Source organism: Camelus dromedarius, chromosome 3, assembly GCF_036321535.1.
Source record: "Camelus dromedarius isolate mCamDro1 chromosome 3, mCamDro1.pat, whole genome shotgun sequence".
NCBI lineage: Eukaryota > Metazoa > Chordata > Mammalia > Artiodactyla > Camelidae > Camelus > Camelus dromedarius.
The window spans coordinates 100,771,870-100,790,415 of record NC_087438.1 but is presented as its reverse complement, the minus strand read 5'-3'; the positions used below and the strand labels follow the sequence as shown (position 1 = coordinate 100,790,415).

The 18,546-nt window shown below is 44.3% G+C and overlaps 1 long non-coding RNA gene across 1 annotated transcript in view; it reads right to left on the bottom strand.

Annotated features, from left to right (window-relative positions):
- Window positions 1-3,143: 3,143 nt before the first annotated feature.
- The window catches only part of LOC135321077 (uncharacterized), a 45,232-nt gene continuing 29,829 nt past the window's right edge, over window positions 3,144-18,546 (bottom strand). Inside the window, exons 4-6 of the long non-coding RNA XR_010380501.1 lie at window positions 9,139-9,275; window positions 4,047-4,228; window positions 3,144-3,784 (exon numbers count right to left, since the gene is read on the bottom strand). This is a non-coding gene — a long non-coding RNA (uncharacterized LOC135321077). The remainder of the gene's footprint in view (window positions 3,785-4,046; window positions 4,229-9,138; window positions 9,276-18,546) is intronic.

Genomic DNA, 18,546 nt, shown 5'->3' with positions numbered 1-18,546 from the left:
GCACTAATGCAGAGGAATGCAGTGTATGGTGAAGATCTTTTGCCCGGACCACTTGTTGTGGCTTAGAAACCTGATACTTGAGACGTGAAACAGACAACTTTTGTCATCCTCAATCCACGCACTTAATTATCTCCAGCCTGAATTAGCGCCAGAAGCAAAGCAAGGGCGTGTGTCTGCCTCCGGATAATATAGGAAGGTGACCAAAAGGTAGAGAGTTGTGTGTGTCAGCTTCTCCTTTCTGCCACCTTCTGTCCTCTCTCTGACCTCCTGGCCCTGGAAGGCAGTTCATCAGTCTGTGTCCAGTATTGCTATCTGGACGTAAAACAGCAATGCCTTTGAGCATTTCTTTGACCCTGTTAATTTAAGCAACTTTCTTGAATCCCATAATTCTTTGTAACTTACGATACTTAAAAATGCAAAGACAGAATGAGTGCACTCCTCTTAACTCCTCCACTCGATTGTAAGGTCACAGCTGGGTTCTTGTCTCTGTCACCTCGGTGCCCGCCTCTCAAGTACCTCGCAAATAGTGAACAAGTAAATAATATTACAAATAATAACGGTAACAGCTAGGGGCTCTGTGGGTCAGACAGGACACTAAGGGCGTATCCAACTCCCTGAAAAGGTAAATACTATTAATATCCCCATGTTATCCCCATTTTACAGACTGAGGAGTAGAGTCTAAGACCCAGTCCCCCAGCTAGCCAGCAGTGGAGCCCAAGCACTGAACCATCGGCCCTATATTGCTTCTAAATGCCTGTGGGCTGAATGAGCATCTTTGTAATTCATCTTATTTCTCCGCCTCTCCTTTCCCCTCTCCCCTGGCTGTCTCTGTCTCCTCCAGGAGTCTCTGTTGTTTGTCTTCCTTCTTCCCCTGAATTCACTGGCAGTCTTGGAAGAACATAGGAAAATCTTTTTGTTTGTTGTTTGTTTGTTTTGCCCCTGAAATCTTCACTGACTTTCAGATTTGTCCATCCACGTGGAATCATTATTTTGGGACCAGCAATTCATCTGGGTTGTAAAATATGCCTCTCCTTTCTCTACCAGCACCATGCCAAAGGCCATTACACTGGGGACATCGCAGTCCTCTGTTCCTCTTTGTTGATTTTGCTGTCTGTGCCTGAAATCAAGATGAAATGGCTTTGTTCGTCCGCTTTCCTATATGCCTTCCCGGGTGGAATGAGCCTCGGGAAACTAGTTGTTTTTTGGGTTTTTTTTTTTTTCTTTTTTAAAGTTTAGTTTTGGTTTTGTTTGGGAGCCATGGGTAACATTTTTCAAATTCTGTGTGTTAAATTCAAGACTACTTCGATTCTTAGCACTGACCAGGCAAACATTTCTGGGGTCCAAACGATGGCTTGGGGGCAGTTGGGCCAGGGTGGTGAAGAAGCAGAGGCTGGGATGCTGGAAAGCTGGCCACGCGGTAGACCCAGAAAAACTGTCCACTGCATTACATTTCAAGGAGAGCCTGGGGCTGGTAGTTACTCTCCAAAAACAAAAAGGAAACTTCCATCGGGATCCATGGGCCCTGTTTGGCTGGCCCATAGTGCACATGTGTGCAGGTACCATGAGCATAATTCAAGGGGATCTCTCACCCTGGCCACCTCATTTGGGAAGAGTATAGATAAATATCCCTGCTGACAGTGACAGTCACATGCCTTGCCCAGGGACATAAGCCGCCAAACCTCAGTTTGTCTCACCTGGCGAAAGGAAGTACTGGGAACGCCGCCTTACACACTTGTTGTGGGAATTCAATTCGAGAAGAACTGCAAGATGCTTAGCATGTTACCTGGTCCACAGTCCATTTCGAAAGATCAGAACTCTTTCTCCCGCTGGCCTACCAATGGCTCTACCATTCCACATCTCCGGCATTAGAGAACCACCACTCCAGGCTTAGGCACTTTTAAATGCTCCTCCCAAGAGTATTTATAAAGTCTTCCTTTAACACATTATTGCAACCTAATTTATCATCATTAGCTGATAAGTAAGTATAGCGTTCCAGTGGCAGAAAATAATAGTGACTATCACTTATTCAGCACACGCTGTCTTCCAGCCTCCAAGCTCAAAATGCTCTCAACAACCTTATGAGGTGCTCTTAGAAAGGATGGACGATTTACCCATGGGCACTGGACTTGAAGTGGTGGAAATGAAGTGTTAAGCCAGGACTATCTGACACCAGGGTCGGCGTTTTTATTACTATGCTCTGTGGCCCCCCAATATGCTTTAATGAGATAGGAGAGGTCCGGAGAGTGCCAAGGCAGGCTGGGCTTCTTCAGAGCACCAGAGCCAAGGGCACAGGATCACTTGATAAAAGCGAAATACAAGGGTTCCAGCAGTAGGATGGCAATGTGAAATATGAAAGAAAAAGTCGGGGGAGCTGCTTACAAACTGTACTTCCTCAAGCATCCTTGCCTTGGCTTCCAAGTTCTGTCTGATCTCTCTTCCTCCCGCCCCTCTCAGTGGCCCTGGCCTGGTCCCACAGCACAGCAGATTCCTCTGGGTCTTTGCATGTACTGTTCTATTTGTCACCAATACTTTTCAAACAGGGACCACGTCTTTCTTACATACCGTTGATCTCCAACACCCAGCCTGATTCCTGGCAAGTAGTCGTTGGCCTCTATACTGGAATGGCCACATCATTAGGAAACCGATGAGTGGGACTTCTTAGAACTTCGTCTAGTGCTGACTCTAACAACCAGCTTCTGGGTCCCAGATCTGCCACTTGCAATTGCTCTTTTTCTCATGCCTTATTCCCTCACTTCAACACCCACGTTCGTATGTTTCTGCCATTTAAGCATCTGTTCCTGCCTAGTCAACAAGACAAAGGGAAGAAGCCTGGGCAGGCTCTGTTGCCACCCCCTTCCCACCAGGGAGACTTGAAGAGGCAACCAGAAGTAAGCCACCTCACCAGCCTCCTCGATCTCCTGCTGCCCCCGTTTCCCTGGGTAGGATCCCCCCTTGCCCCTGGCCCCAACGAGAGACATCAGTGGTCCTCAGGGGTCAGTGGGATTAGGTGCAGAGGAATCTCATGCCGAAGATGCTCTGTGAATAGAAAGTCCAGCCAGTTCTTGGTTCTTTGCCCTCCTTGTGGGAGCTGAGTCCCCACATCAGCCCAAGTGCGTATTAGACGGCACGAGATAAACCATTTGGATGTTTTATTCTAACATACAGCTTAATACAGAGAAACACAGAGACAGCAGTAAGGGCACACTCTCACAGATGGCTTCTACTATTTTAAAATACAAAATTAATGAGTGTCAGATCAGAAATGTTTTCTTCTGGTTTTTGACTAAAGCTTACGTTTTCGAAACTATGTTGTATGATACAAGAATATACTTTTGGTTGGAGAGATTGCAATCAGTTTGACTGATTATGCTTACTAACCAAAGGACAGAATACAGCTTTGAGGGGTGAAGAGGAAGAATGCTTATATTCGTATAGCACTGATGAATGATGTGGTGTGGACCAGTCTGGTTTCCCATAAAGATAGCTTATGATTGGCTGCCATACATATACTGGTTCATTCTTTTTCCCCCAGAGCTACGTATGGGTCATTTAAGAATTAGTTAAGAGTGTTAGTTATCTCTTGCCCTTTAGCAGTACTACCACAAATTTCGCAGCTTAAAACAATACGTATTTACTCTTTCATGGTTTCTGTGGATAAGGGGTGAGATTGAAACAAGAGAATAGGAAAGGCCAATGCAAGGAAGCTTTGTCAAGTTAGCACCTGCTACGGACATCCAGTGTTCCATTCCAGTAGACCTCTTGAGGAGCTTTATAAATGCACTTCCTAAGGAGAAAGAGGAGAAGGATGTACCCTTATTCTCCATTGCCCATTGTTCAATGGTGGCTCTACAGGCATTAAGTCCCCTACAGTTTGGGGTTGTGCTTTTTGAGTGCAGAGTGGGTTCCCATGGATGCTCCGTGCCAGGGCATTAGAAAAGATCTGAGGCTTAAGCGGGTCACCTGCAAGGCTGCAATGCAGATAATGACAATCACAGTAATGACCAGGGCTGCAGTCTCATCAGGGGTTCAAGTGGGGAATGACCCACCTCCAAGCTCACATGGTTGTTGACGGGATCCAATTTCTTGCAGGCTGTCAGATTGAGGGTCTCAGTGTTCTGCTGGCCATCAGCTGGAAATTTCCCTCAGTTCCTTGCCACATGACCCTCTCCACCAGCAGTTCACGACGTAGGGCAACTTGCTTCTTCAAGGCCAGCAAGACAGAGAACTCCTTGCAAGACAGACATTACAATCATAGGAACTGCAATCACTTACATTCTGTAATCTTTACCATATTTTATTGGTTAGAAGTCATAGTTTCTGTGCACACTCAATGGGAAGAGATTACACTGTGGCATGAACACTCAGAGACAGGAGTCCTGTGAGTCACCTTAGAGTCTGTCTGCTGTAGTGGCTAAGGGGGCTCAAAGGTATGAGATCCACAAGGCCAGTGCGAATTTAGTTGCTTTATGAAAAGTATTAATGGCTAGCATAATCCAGCGTAAATTCAATTTTATGCAAACATTTACCACCCCAAGAAAACAGTCAAGTTTTTTTTTAATCTACTATTCTGTCATATTATCATAACCTAAATCCTCTTTAACAAACATGAGTTTTTTAAATTTGAAAGCATACTCCTTCCCGATGCCATTGCTTCTAGCATTTATGCTCCCCGAGGATAGAAATTAAGTCACTTTTAATTAAGCTTCTCTTCTCCATATCAAATTGTTCTGTGGCATTTTCCTTGACACTTTAGTGTTTGGCTATTTAGCATAACTTTAATTAGAGTATTAACAATATTACACAAATACATCAGTTAGGTCAAACCATTGAAACTTAAAAAAAAGAAAAAATATATTACTTCCTTGTTCCCATTTTTCCCTTTAATTAGAACGAGGCGAACCACTGTGCAGTATACTTGTTTTTAATAATGTTGTTTGCAGGAGCGTGTTTATTTTCCCTTTGTTATGCTCAACGCGGCACATCTCACAGATGTTGCGAATAGGTCGGGATGTCTTGAAGGGACAATGAGACTGTGATTAAACAACAAAGCCTCTCGCAGCACTGAAGTCTGCTGCTAACAGTTGGCTTGTTGAAGTGTGAGAATCCTCATTTAGTTTTCAAAAGGAATGTGTTCTTGGCGGGGCAGAGCTGTGTGTGTCTGCGTGCACTTCAGTGTCCTTTATGGTTAGTTTCCCCAAAGGCTTACTGTCCGTATTGCATCATTTGTTTTTATTTGTAAGAGTATTTTGGAAACTTCAGAGCAGTTGTAGGGTCATTGTCGTTTCTAGCTGTCATTGGTTATGACTGCCTGTGGAAACTGTGTTGAAGGCAAACAAAAGTAAATGAAGGTCCCTCTTCGGTGCCTTTCCTCTTTATCTGCACTTCCCAGCTCTTTGGGATTATACAGGGCCAAGCTAGTTTTGATTTATGACATTCATCTCCCCAAAAGGGCCCAAAAGGGCCACAGGGACTTTGGGATGTAGGTGAACCATTCGCATGAAAAATTAAAGCTGGCATATTTATTTTGAAGGGCAGGGTAAAGTTAATGACCCTGCAAAATTCCTGACAAATAAATTTATTTTCCCGATCCTTCTAATGAGGTAACAAAGCAGCTCTATAACCAGCCCTGGGGAAGATGATGCTTCTGAGTAAAAAGTCTATGGAATGGATAACCCTCTAGGGCACCGGAGAAGCAATCCATCTTAGGAAAATGGAATTAGTTTTAACTACACTATTAAGTACTATAAATTACCCTCCTGGGCCCGGCTAGTTAAGCACCCAAATTATTTTTCAACATGATTCTGCTTCCTTTTCTAATACCAAAGAGAACTGGAAAGAGGGGAGTCTAACTAGTCAAAATACATTTTTCATAGTATACAAAAAACATTGATGGTCTCTCCTCCAGCACCATGTTTGTAGTTTTGTGTGTGCAGCGTGAGAAAGCTGGTGTTTCCATTTACTGCTAATTAAGTATCTATTCAGTACAATGTGTTGGAGCAGGGACTGTGAGGAAAGAGAGAACATCCTTTTCCTCAATGAGCTTCCAATCTGGCCAAACTCCTCACCTTGATCTTCTTAATTCCTCCCGTGAATTCCATTGCCTTTGGAATGAGGTTGACCTCCTAGCCAGAGCTCCTAAAATTCTAGATAATCTGCCCACCACCAGCGTCTCCATTAGACACTTCAGCAGTTCAGCCAGACAGGTGTTGTTATTCCCGTTTGGTAGAGGCGGAAACGCAGGCTGAGAGAGCGTAAGCGAGCTTGGAAACTAGTCCCAGGAAGCAGAGGGAGGTTCAAGGCCATTATCCCCTCAACCCCTGGCCTTCTTCCCTTCTAACCTGTGATTATATAATGCAACAAACCGATTTAGCGGGATGAGGAGCAATCCGTCAAATATGTGTTTAATGAGACTAGGATTGGACAGCAGCCTCGGTTGGAAAACACTAGATTCAAAATGAAAAAGCAAAGTCCTGCTCCTGGTCCTGCCAATAATTAGCTGTGAGATCTTGGATAAATATCTTTTCCTCATTTTCTTCATTTATAAAGTGACGAAAGCCAACTAATAATTTCTAGGCAATGTTTTCCCAAATCTGGTCCAAACAGTCAGCCAAGGCTGACAGTTAAGGGTCCACACTTGGAGACTTGCCGTGCACATTAGCATGTTAAAGGCACCATGGGGTCACGCATGAAGAAATCTATTACCATAGCACTCTTTAAACTTATTTGACCCCAGAACACTTAGTCATATCTCACAGAGCTATGTTCCCTAGAAAATAACTTGGAAAGCGATTTTCCAAATTCTCTTTAGACTCTAAAATTTGATCGTTGACATTTTCACTTGTTCCACATCCACCACTCACGTGTTCTCTTTTAATTGTGACTTTCCAACCACCGCCCCCCCCCCCTTAGGACTGAACACAGTGGGCAACAGATAAATGCTATTGACTGATTTATTCAGTTCTTAAGGTTAATGTATTCCAAACAGTGCTGATTTTGTACTTGGCAAAATTTCGTCTAACACAGAACAGTTCTGGGATGGGAAGCACTGGGCTCTGAGAACTGGGGGAAAACCACCAACTCTCCCGAGAGCCATCCAGAGAGATGCCAGATGACATTTCAGGACCATTTAGCTATGAACGTTTCATTCAAACGCAAAAACAAAAGGCAAATTCTGTCTGTGGTTAGCAGACTTCTGATCCGCTCGTTCCTCCCGAATTAAGTCTGTACAAAGTCAAAGCATTTGGTGCTGGGTGTCACTGAGCAGTCACTCTGATGTGACAGCCATTTTTTTTTCGCCCTCCCTCCAGTAGTTTCCAGGATGAGTTGGCTCAGCCAGATTCTCTCAGGGATAAAACGTTCCTTTCATCCCTAGATGCCACTAGAATGCCACTCGGTGTCTCCTTCAATAGTAAATTACCAAACACCAGTCTCCTGGCCTGAAAGGGCTTATTCACAATGCCAGTGCCAAAGAGTCTCCCAGGAACTAACGTGACAACGTGACACTTCTTGTTTGTGTGTACACAAGAAAGCAAAGCAACTGTAATATTCAATATAATAAATACACAGAAACAGACTTTTTACAGTCTGTCCCTTTTTAAAGGGACAATTGTTTTTAATAAAAAGTCTTAAAATAGCATTATTTTTCATCTTGGGAAAGCGTGTGTGTCCAAGTGATTTAATATGGTCGTAAAACTTTTCACAGTGCACCAAGAAGCATAAAGATGTGGAACACCTTCAGAGCTGTGTGACTCCACCTGCACCTATTGGTAATTCTTTTATCTTTATGTTTAAAAACCAAAGGAAAATAAAGATCCTGTGTAGGATAAAAGAAGATCATTTTAATACCGTAGGCTCATGAGTAAGAACACTGAAAAAAATGTTTGGGTTTCTGGCCTCTCTTATAAATGCAAATTGTCAAAAAAAGAGGGCCTTTCCTGCTACGCATGTTGTATAGTGGCACATGCAATGCAGTTGTATGTAGTTGAAAGTCACAATAAAGAATAGTGATTAAGAGTAGAGAATTGGGGAGGAGGGTATAAAATTAGGGGGCAGGGTCTAGATCGGTGGTAGAGCTTGTGCTTTGCATGCACGAGGTCCTGGGTTCAATCCCCAGTACCTCCATTAAATAAATAGACAGACAGACAAACAAACAACAAACCTAATTACTGCCCCCCCCCCAAAAAACAAAGAGTAGAGAATGAATTGACTTTGAGGTAGAAACAGAGTGGTTCATCACTCTGCCACTTACTATCTATAAGCTTGTTTTAAAAACATTTGTGCTTCATTTTTCTTACATGTAAGTAGAGGTATACCTTCTTCACAGGCTGTTTTAAAGATAAAATGAGATAAAGTCTGTAACACAATCACCCAGTGACTGCCACGGAAGCGAGTAATAGTTACTATCTTGTGGAGACCTCTCAGTTCATTTGGCAGGACGGCCAGAGACAGATACTTGCTTGTCCTAAGAGCACCGTTTCCCTGGGGTCCTCTTGGCTCCAGCCCCCTCTTTTTGGCTTCATCTGCAGAAGTTCCAGGCCTCTTGTTCACGCACCATGATTCCATCTGAAAGCTCTTGCCCAGAAACCCCGAGAAAACTTCCCTGTACATCACTGGCCCAAGGTGGTCACTGGCCAAGGTAGGGCACACGGACCAGATGGGGCCCATGGACCACGGCCTTGAGCCACAGTCAATACTGTTATTTCTGGATAACTCAATCCAACAAATATTCAGTTCAATCTAATGCCCACGTCAGACACTGTGTTAGACTTGGAAGTTAAAATGACTTACACCAGGGGTTCAGCAAACTTTTTCTTCAAGGGTCAAAAAGTGAGATTTTAGGCTTTGCAGGCCTAGAAGTAAAATCAAGGATATTGTAGGAACCTCTATGCCTGCATAAAATGTACCCATTTAAAATGTAAAGTCATTCTTAACGCAGGGCCATACGAAACCAGATGACTGGGCCCATGAGCCATAGTTTGCCGACCCCCAGGACACACAGCTTTAGTCCCTGTCCTCATGAAGTTCATCCAAAGTGTGACATGATGCCCTGGCATTGTTTGAAACCCTGCCTCCCAGTCCCCCTTGTCATTTGAATGAGGTTGAACCTGTCAGTGGAATGATTTGTGCACTGTCACCTACCTGTCTATCCAAATCTCAGAACCCCCCGTCAGGGGGCGTGCCTCACAGAGTAGCTGATGGTGATGATCTTCTGTTGAATTTAAGGCCATAACATGAACCCACTCAAGCGCCAGGTCAGAGATTCTTAAGAGCTCGGTCTGGAGGGAGAAAACATTAACCAGGAAATTGTCCCTTCAAAGACTTGTCTTTAAAAGATCATCCCAGACCCATGGAAAAAGAGCTCAATGGCAGGATGCGTGTATGACCAAGTCGTCGCACCTCTGCACACAGAGCCAACACTTGCTCCGCCACAGACATTTCCCAAGAGGCCATGCCACCTAAGCCATATGGCACAGTGTGGACCACAGCTGTGAACTTCAGTTGGAAACAGAGCTGTTCCTCAGCAGGGAGAAGGCCCGGAACACGGGGCGCGGTGCACGAGCGCCTCTCGCGGCCCGTGTCACAGACGTGCACACTGAGTCGCAGAGGCAGCGGGAGCGTGCTCCCGGCGCAGGGCTCGGCCACCCGCTCGCCGCTGATTCCGTGACTTCCCCGGCGGAGAAGGAGGCCAAGTCACGTTCCACCTAACTCGGCCCATCCCGTGTCGTTTGCTTTTGTAGCCTGACTTCACCACCTTTAATTTTGTTGGTGCCTCTTGGCCTTTTGCGTGGTAAGAGTGTCATTAGGGGATTGAAATCTGCAAAAGAGTCCTTGGCTGCCATTTGGAAAGTCAAAGGGAGGGGGCTGGCCAGGCAGGGCTGGTGCTGTGAGTCACATAAGCAAGTCGTATCCCCTTTTTGAAGTAATTCATAATCAGTAAACAAAATTGTGTTTCTTTTTTTCTGTAGAAGTGTAGTCAATTTACAATGTTATGTTAGTCTCTGGTGTACAGCATAGTGATTCATTTATACACATATATATCCATTTTCATATTCTTTTTCATTATAGTTTACTGTAAGGTATTGAATATAGTTCCGTGTGATATACAGTAGGACCTTGCTGTTTATCTATTTTATATATAGTAGTTAGTATCTGAAAATCCCGGACTCCCAATTTATCCCTTCCCACCCTCTTCCCCACCCTTGTACCCATAAATCTGTTTTTTTCTGTCTGTGAGTCTGTTTTGTAAATAAGTTCATTTGTGTCCTTTTTTTTTAGATTCCACATGTAGGTGATATCATATGGTATTTTTCTTTCTCTTTCTGGCTTACTTCACTTAGTGTGATGATCTCCAAGTCTATCCATGTTGCTGCAAATGGTATTATTTTATCCTTTTGTATGACTAATATTCCATTTTACACATATATATTTATACACACACACACACACACACACACACACATACACACCACAACTTCCCTATCCAGCCATCTGTCAGTGGACAGTTAGGTTGCTTCCATGTCTCGGCTATTGTAAACAGTGCTCCTATGAACATTAGGGTGCATATATCTTGTTGAATTAGAGACTCCTCCAGATGTATGCGCAGGACTGGGGTGGCTGGATCATATGGTAAATCTAATTTCAGTTGTTTAAAGAATCTCCATACTGTTTTCCACAGAGGCTGAATTAAATTTCCAACAGTAGTGTAGGACAGTTCCCTTTTCTCCACCCCTTCTCCAGCATTTATTGTGGACTGACAAGGGCTTAATTTCCAGAATATAGAAATAGCTCATACAACTCAATAACGACAACAACAACAACAACAAAAACCCAATCCAAAAATGGGCTGAAGACCTAAGCAGACGTTCCTCTGATGAAGACATACAGATGGCCAACAGGCACATGAAAACATATTCAGTATCGCTAATTATCAGAGAAATGCAGATCAAAACTACAATGAGGTATCACCTCAGACTGTTCAGAATCAGCCATCATTAAAGAATCCACAAATTATTTTTCTTTTAATATTTTCTGTCCCATGAACAGGATTCAAAGTACCTGAGCTGCTCTTGTTAACTCTAAGCTGACTGATTAAAGTGTACCCTGGGGATCCTCCCACTTCAAGACAGGGTGAAACAGAGCCCAGAATCTTGAACTCTTTATCTGCTTGGTCTTGTAATTGTCTCCTTCTCTGAGCGTCAACAGCCTATGGGAATTCATGGTTGTGTGTAATCATCTCAGTTGGACCAGACAGCGTTTGTCTGCTGGGCACATTAGACTGTACAAGCTCCTAACAAAGGCTGCAGAAAGCAGAATAAATAGATTCTGTCTTTCTTCATTTAGCTTTCAATGATTGGCAAGATTTAAAAAATCCAAAATGACCTAAACATCTAAAATCCCCGATGTCTCCCACCGTGTACCCCCATCACGAAGCTTCTCTTTTTTTGTCTGTAGCTCTTAAAAATTTGGGTTAAAAATGAACTATTTTGTAATTTTTCTGAGTCTTGAGTCAGTGAGTCTTGGCATCCCCTAGAATACATGCTTCTTGGGGTAAAGAACGTAGGTTTCTGTAAGTCTCGTGTTTGCTGGCATTATGCTGACTAAATCATGCTCATTTTTATGTGTCTCATACAAGGGTACATATCAAGAAGGTAGAGTCATGTTTAAGGGCTTTGAGTCAAAGCCATGACTCTCAAAGATACTAGCTGTTACCTCAGGCTCAGTGTTCTCATCTGTTTAATGGGGATGATAATCACGCCTTACCCTTGTTCTAAGGACCATGCACATGAACGCATAAACCATATGGCACAAGCCAGGCAAAGCCAACTGCTCAGTATATGGTCACTGCTGCTTTCATTGCTGCTGTTCCTCCCTCCCCCGCAAACCAAATACCCTTAAAAATTGAGTAACAAACTGAGGTTAAGACAACTTGGAATAAACAACACAATAAAACCTGATACCAACCCTAGAAACAAGCCTACAGCCAGCCAATGTTTTCTCATTTTCAGAAAACCCAGTAGGGAATAACCCAGTGTGGCCTTGAGAATAAAAATGAAGGGTAATTGTCCATTTTTCAAAGGAACTCAGCATATGGTTCTTGAAAACAGTTCGCTTTTCTGGGTAAAAAGTCTTATTCACAGACTGCTTTCCAGCAACAGGGTCTAGCTTGAGCCAATGCCAGCGCAGGTCCCTGGACCGCTTTTCTGTCTGGATCATCCCAGGAAGGGCTGCCGAGAGTATACTCCGATGGGTGGGGATGGAAATAGGGCCACAAAAGCGACTCAGTGACTGGTGTCGGGTCCACGCTTCTAACTGGACGTTATTCTCCCGTATCTTACAAGGTTTGGTCGGGCGAGAGAATAACGTACCAGGGCTCAACTGAGTTCATCTCGCCAGTCTCTTTTTGCAGGTCTGACACCCTGCTGTTGAGGGCATTAGGATTTTGCTGGTTGCAAGAGACAGGAAATGGAACACAAAACCAACTTAAGCAAAGAGGTGACCTCCTTGGCTCATAGAAATGAAAAGCCCAGGGTCCAGAATGTTTCGGGGGCCTACATAGCATCCTTACGCCTTATTTTCCTTCTCTGCCCTCTGCCTTCCCTAGAATCTGCTGCATTCCCAGGTATGGAAGCTGCAGGCCTACATCCTTCCAAGATAAGGGATGACCTGAAAGAGAGGACCGAGATCCTCCGCTTGACTGCTGTTGGCCTGAATGGAATCAGTGCCTCTTCCTAAGCCAAGGCTGGCAGAAGGGAATTCTCTGATGGGCTTAGACCTGGGCCAGTTAGGTACCCCTCGTGAATCACTTGTGGCAGGGTTAATGCTACGAAAGCATTTGTATTGTGAGTAGAGGGAAAGTTTATCCCCTAAGAGAGAGAGGAGAAAAAAAAAAAAAGCAGTGATATTATTTCTAATAGAACACTTAGTAGCCTAAAACGATGGTAAGGAAACCAGAGAGCGAGAGTGACCTTGGCGATGTCACTCCCAGTAAGCAAAACGGGCTGCCCGCCAGGCCGTCGGGTCTGGGGAACACAGAAGCATCTCTTGGTTTCTCATGTCATCCTGCTTATCCATCATTTGCTTCCTTCACACCCATTTCCTAGGATTTCTGCCAGGGCACAGAGCTGTCCACAGACTAAAATTAGAGTTTTGTGGCTAAGCAGAACTTCGGGGGATGGAAGGTAGGACATTACGGGTCAGTGTAGAGTCATGTACTCCCCTCGATGATTCTGAAGTTGTTTTCTATAACTTGAGAGAAAAAACTTCCAAGAAAGTTTGGCCATTTAGGAGGGAGGGGGACGAAAGTCTGCACTGGGCACACCCTGTTCTATCCCACAAAAATACAAAAGCAGAGACTCTCAGATTTTCCATAATTTCATGTTCTGTCCAAACGGCACAAACAAGATGCCACTGATCCATGATCCAGAAAACAGGTGCAGGGCTGTTTTCACAGCCGTGGAGGCCGATGGCTTGGACCTCTGCCTCTGCAGCTAACGACCCAGGTTTCCGAGCGCCATCTTCTCTGCAAGATGTGTTCTGGCCCTCTGGACTGGCATCTTTGTCGTTTTAGGGGCCACAGCAGTTACAGTAGCACAGCTGACATTTATTGAGTCGACATGGGCCAGTCAGCGTGCCAAGTATTGACAGGGATTACATTTTCAAGTCTTTACAACAATGCTCTGAACTAGATATTACCTGCATTTTGCAGAGCAGAAGCCTGAGGGACAGGGAGGGTAAATAACTCGCCCAGAGTCACAGGACACGATTTGCAGTCCACTCACGTGTGTTAAGCCACCAGACTTCCTGGCAGTGCTGCCCCCGACCCCTCCACCCCCCGCCGTGGCATATGACAATAGCTGACAGGTACCAAACCCCAGAACTCTCATCACGTCCTGGGTGTTATGCTAATAACTTGAGAGCGCTCATCTCTTTAGTATTCACAGTAACCCTGTGATGGACACCTGGCAGTGTTCCCACTTTGCAAATAAGGAAATGGAGGCTTCCAGACTCTCAGTAACTTGCTCAAAGTCACACAGTCTGAGTCCCAAATCTGGCTCTCAAGTTCACGCTCTCGGCTATAAGCCACTCCTTCCTGTGCCCTTTCGGCTTCATCTCCCTGTGTGAGAGTTACTTGTTTAGACGCCAGCTTTCCCCTCTAGGCTGTAAGATCCTTAAGGGCAGAGATGCTGCCTTAACCGCCACCTGACTCATAACAAATGCTTAATAAATGTCTGATTTGTTTTCTCAATTCCAAATATCGTGCTTAACACACAAAAGGCGTTCTCATTACAAAATAAGAAAAAGGGTGTGAGTGACGGCTACTGAGGCCAGAGAAAAGAATCTTCCCCTGTAGACTGGTAATCACATAATTAGTCTCTTGGGAGATAGAACCTATGGCCTGGGCTTTGCAAAAGTCAGTTCAATCCAAGTGACTTAGTCTCAAAATTGCAATGACTTGGCCTTGGCCAGTCCTCCACAAATGTCACAGGTCTTCAGCCACTCCCTTGTTGTTATAATTTCCCCTATTAAAAACAACAACAAAAAATCAACAGACTCAAACAAAACTTAAGACTCAGATGTTACATAAATTCATCTTATAGAGCAAAACTCAAGATTCTTTCTGGTCTCGTCTTTGCTGGGTTTCAGCTTTCCTGACCTTTTAACATTTTTCTCCACAATAACTTCACAAATGCCACAGAAAATGCCATTAACACAACAACTAATTTTGTCTCATGAGAACCAGACTTTAGGCTCCCCCAGGGCTGGGCACTAGGCCCTCTATTTATGTGGGGAATAGACACGGGGCTAAAGAAGCAAATGTACCTTTTCCCTGGAGCGGAGTTTTTCCAAAACAAACAAACAAACAAAAAAACCCTGAAGCAGACAATTAAAGGAGGCAGTGGTTCCCAGCCAGCTACAGAGGTGAAGAAAGCAAATAGCTTGAGATGTGTTTGGGGAGAACCTGTTTGGGAACCCAAGGTAAGCCCAATGTGGTATCAAGCCTCTAGCTGCAAAACTAAATTGGAACAAGTCCATGTGCAAACACTTGTGGTTTCTTCGAGCTCAGGAGACAGCTGTCCAGAAAAATGACTCACTAGGGAGGCTAAATATACTATAGATGTTGCCTTGAGAGCGAGTTATCCACATGTGGGAATGAGTTACTCAAACGGTTGTGGACGCAATAAATGATATTTGCATTAAATCGAAGAACTGTGCCATCTCCTGTCTTCCACCACCACCTACCCACATCCCAGTGGGAGGATTTGTTCAGTTTCTGTTTGCTGATCTCCACCTTTCACATTCATCCTCTGAGTGGACAGGGACAGACAGAGGATTTGTTCAATGAAGATCCCACCCTGTGGTCGGTACCCTTGGCTGCCCGGCTTTCTTACTCACCTTCCTTGCTTCCTTGCCTGACCTTGTTCGATGTTCTTTCCCCATGTGTGTGTGCAGCCTCCCAGGTGATGAACGTTAGCTAGCCTGAGCCAATCACGGTGAGTCCATGCTCCTTTCCAGACATTGGTGTGAACCCAGGCTTATCTAGCCAACGAGATATAAGTAGATGATACAAGCAATGGGTTGGGGAGGATTTTTCTCCCTAATAAAAAGGCACGTGGGAGGAAATACCCAGCTCCTCTTGCTGCTAGATAGCTCACATCTCGTCTGCATTAACTACTGCAGTTGAGCCATCTTTGGCTCATTGTAGCCATCTTGCTACCAGGAGGAGTGAGCTTTCCCACGTCCTGAGGGCAGCAGAAAGCTGGCCAGCACCTGGGTCTTTACGGCAATGTCATACCCCTGAAATAGTCAAACCTACTTGTAGCCTTCTTGCAGTATGAGATAGCTTCTTGCTGTGATGAAACCATCTCTGGCTAGGTAATTTACTGGCTTGGTGGATACAGGCGAGTCTGATCCTTGTTTTAAGGCAAATTTTTATTCTCTTAAATATTCCTGGTTTTGCAATTATATCTAGTGTCTGCTGAGAAAGTGAGACCAACCTGGCAGACAGTTTTGCAGAAACCAAATGCAGCATCCAAAAACCCAGTAAGAACGCATAGTTTAAAGCAAGAGTTGGTAAACCTTTTGTGTTAAGGGCCAGCTAGCCCCTTAGAATCTGTCAACTTCATGGGCCATTTAGTCTATATTGCAACTACGCAATTTTGCCATTTTAGCGCAAAAGCATTCAGATTTTACATGCATGACTGGGCGTGGCCATGTTCCATTGTAACTTTATTTTCAAAAACTGGCAGAGGGCCAGATGTAGACTGTAGGGTGTAGTTTGCCAGCCCTGGCCTAGAGTTCCCAAAAGATGCAGCCCTATACAATGAAAAACCCTCTCTGATGGCTTCTTATATGCTCAGGGCCTGCCTACCTTTCTGACTTTACCTGGTACCACTTTTCACCTTTTTACCAGGTGCTCTGGCCTTCTTTTTGTTAATCTGCCAAGCTCTCTTTTTTTTCCCTCTCCCGCTTCAGAGCTTTTGCATTTCATGTTGTCTTTTCGCCGGCTCTTTATATGGCTAGCGTTTTTCTCATCATGCTGCAGTGAACACTAGTAACACCTTCTCAAATAGGCTTTTCGCCAGCACTTAACCTCAGCAGCCCTCTTCTCCTTAGTCACTTCCCTGTCTATTATCTGCTTCATTTTTTTTTGAGTGTATCAGTCTTCATCTCCATTTCTCCACCATCAACTCTTGCACCCATTGGAAGTTAAGTTTCTTAAGGGCAAGGACCCTGATAGTCTTGGTCCCCACTCAATTCCCCAAGTCCAGAAATGAAATAGAAAGTAAATATTTGCTGATTATTGAACGCATGAAACTCTTGTGGGCTATTATTGACTTAAAGAAGTGTTTTTAAAGAGTTTTCAAATAATACAAAAACAGTTGCTTCCTAATTTTACAGAATAGGACTGTCTACAAGATGGTCATGTGTGACTCCCTTGGGAGTTAAATTTTAACCCATCAGTAGCAGAGTATGTTATTGTTAAACAGGTAGTTGAATGACTAATAGAAATGTGAATAATTATTGACCACTTGACATTCTGGGGCAAGAAGTTAAAAGTCAGGAAGAGAGTACTTTCTTGTTCTACCTACCAAACAATTCTCCTGGACACACTAAAATGTCCTGTTTGTCAGTTGTGAACGCGTTAGGGTTTTCCTTCCACGAAGAATCAAAGCAGGTAGCTCTGACCTAGATCCAGGTCAAGGTCTGAGCCTACCTTCTGCTCAAAGCTCGAGCTGTGTTTTGGGAACCAGGAAAGAGCTGCTTCATTGAATAATACAAATAAAGGAGAGGAGATTCTAAGCTTGCGTGAAAGATCCTTTGGCTTTATAAAATGTCACACGTGGTGATTTCCAGCCAGGGGTCTGACTATACGAAAGGACTGCTTGCCTCTGCTGTCCCGTAAACAACTTAGAAAGCCCAAACCACACTTACAGATAGAATTGAACACAATCAGAGGTGGGAAGGGGAAGTAGGGGTGGAAAATGTATTTGTTTGGGGCTGTTTCCTAATGTGAGTTCAGGTTAGATTTTCCAGAGTTTTGGGTCATCTTCTCCACACCCCGCAGCGTGAGTCATCCCTACCCTTAATGATTGCCTGCCTGGCCGTGGGCCACCTGCTAGCCCTTCTTAGACCAGGAAATCTAGTTAAAATACAATCCCTGGCACTTGACTAAAAAATTTTAAGCCCTGTCATTAAAATCTGTGACTCTTCCATGAAACTCCCTCCCAAATACTTCTTTTAAAATCTCCCAAGGGATGCAAGGGAGAACAAAAATGTCCTCGAGAAAGGGAAGAGCCACACAGAAAAAAATGAGAACACAGCTCTTGTGAATGCTTTTCTTTCCATCGATCTAAAACTTATTTGCCCACCCAAGGGTCACTCCCCAGTGTCCTGAAAGTCTCTGCTCTCAGTTTCTAGCAGGAGCAGGAACTGTCTTCCTTGCTCAGGGATCACAGACAGAGCCAACAGGTACATGAGTATTGGCCATTTCAACTGGCCGCAGCCAGGTCTCCGTGTTGATGTGGCAGGCTTTGGGAGCCATGGTGGAAAAGGCTGATGGTTTTGGTTCAGCCAGGCTGCAGCAGAGAGAACAAGCCAAAGTGTCTACGAGATAACGTAAATACCAGGTGGGTACTACATGCAGCTGGGGGCAGCCATGGCGAGGCCCAGCCAAGTATGACCACAAAAGAATGCAAGCCCAGAGTTGCCAGATCTCTTGACTTTTCCAAAGAGTCCAGAACCCTGGATGACTCTTCCAATTTCTAACTGTTGGAGCAATTAAAAATATTAAGTGGCCCCAAGCCAAGTGTGTCCACAAGGCCAGGTTGGGCCTAGGGGTTGGCCATCCGAGGCCACTGTGCAGAAGTCACATAAGTCCATATAGAGACACCAATGAGCTGGGATGTCCTCGGAGAACATTATCAACAACCTGACTCTCTGGTGACCACCAGTTTGTTCTCCATGTCTATAGATCTCTTTCTGTTTAATTATATTTGTTCATTTGTTTTTTAGACTCCACATATAAGTGAAATCATGAGTATTTGT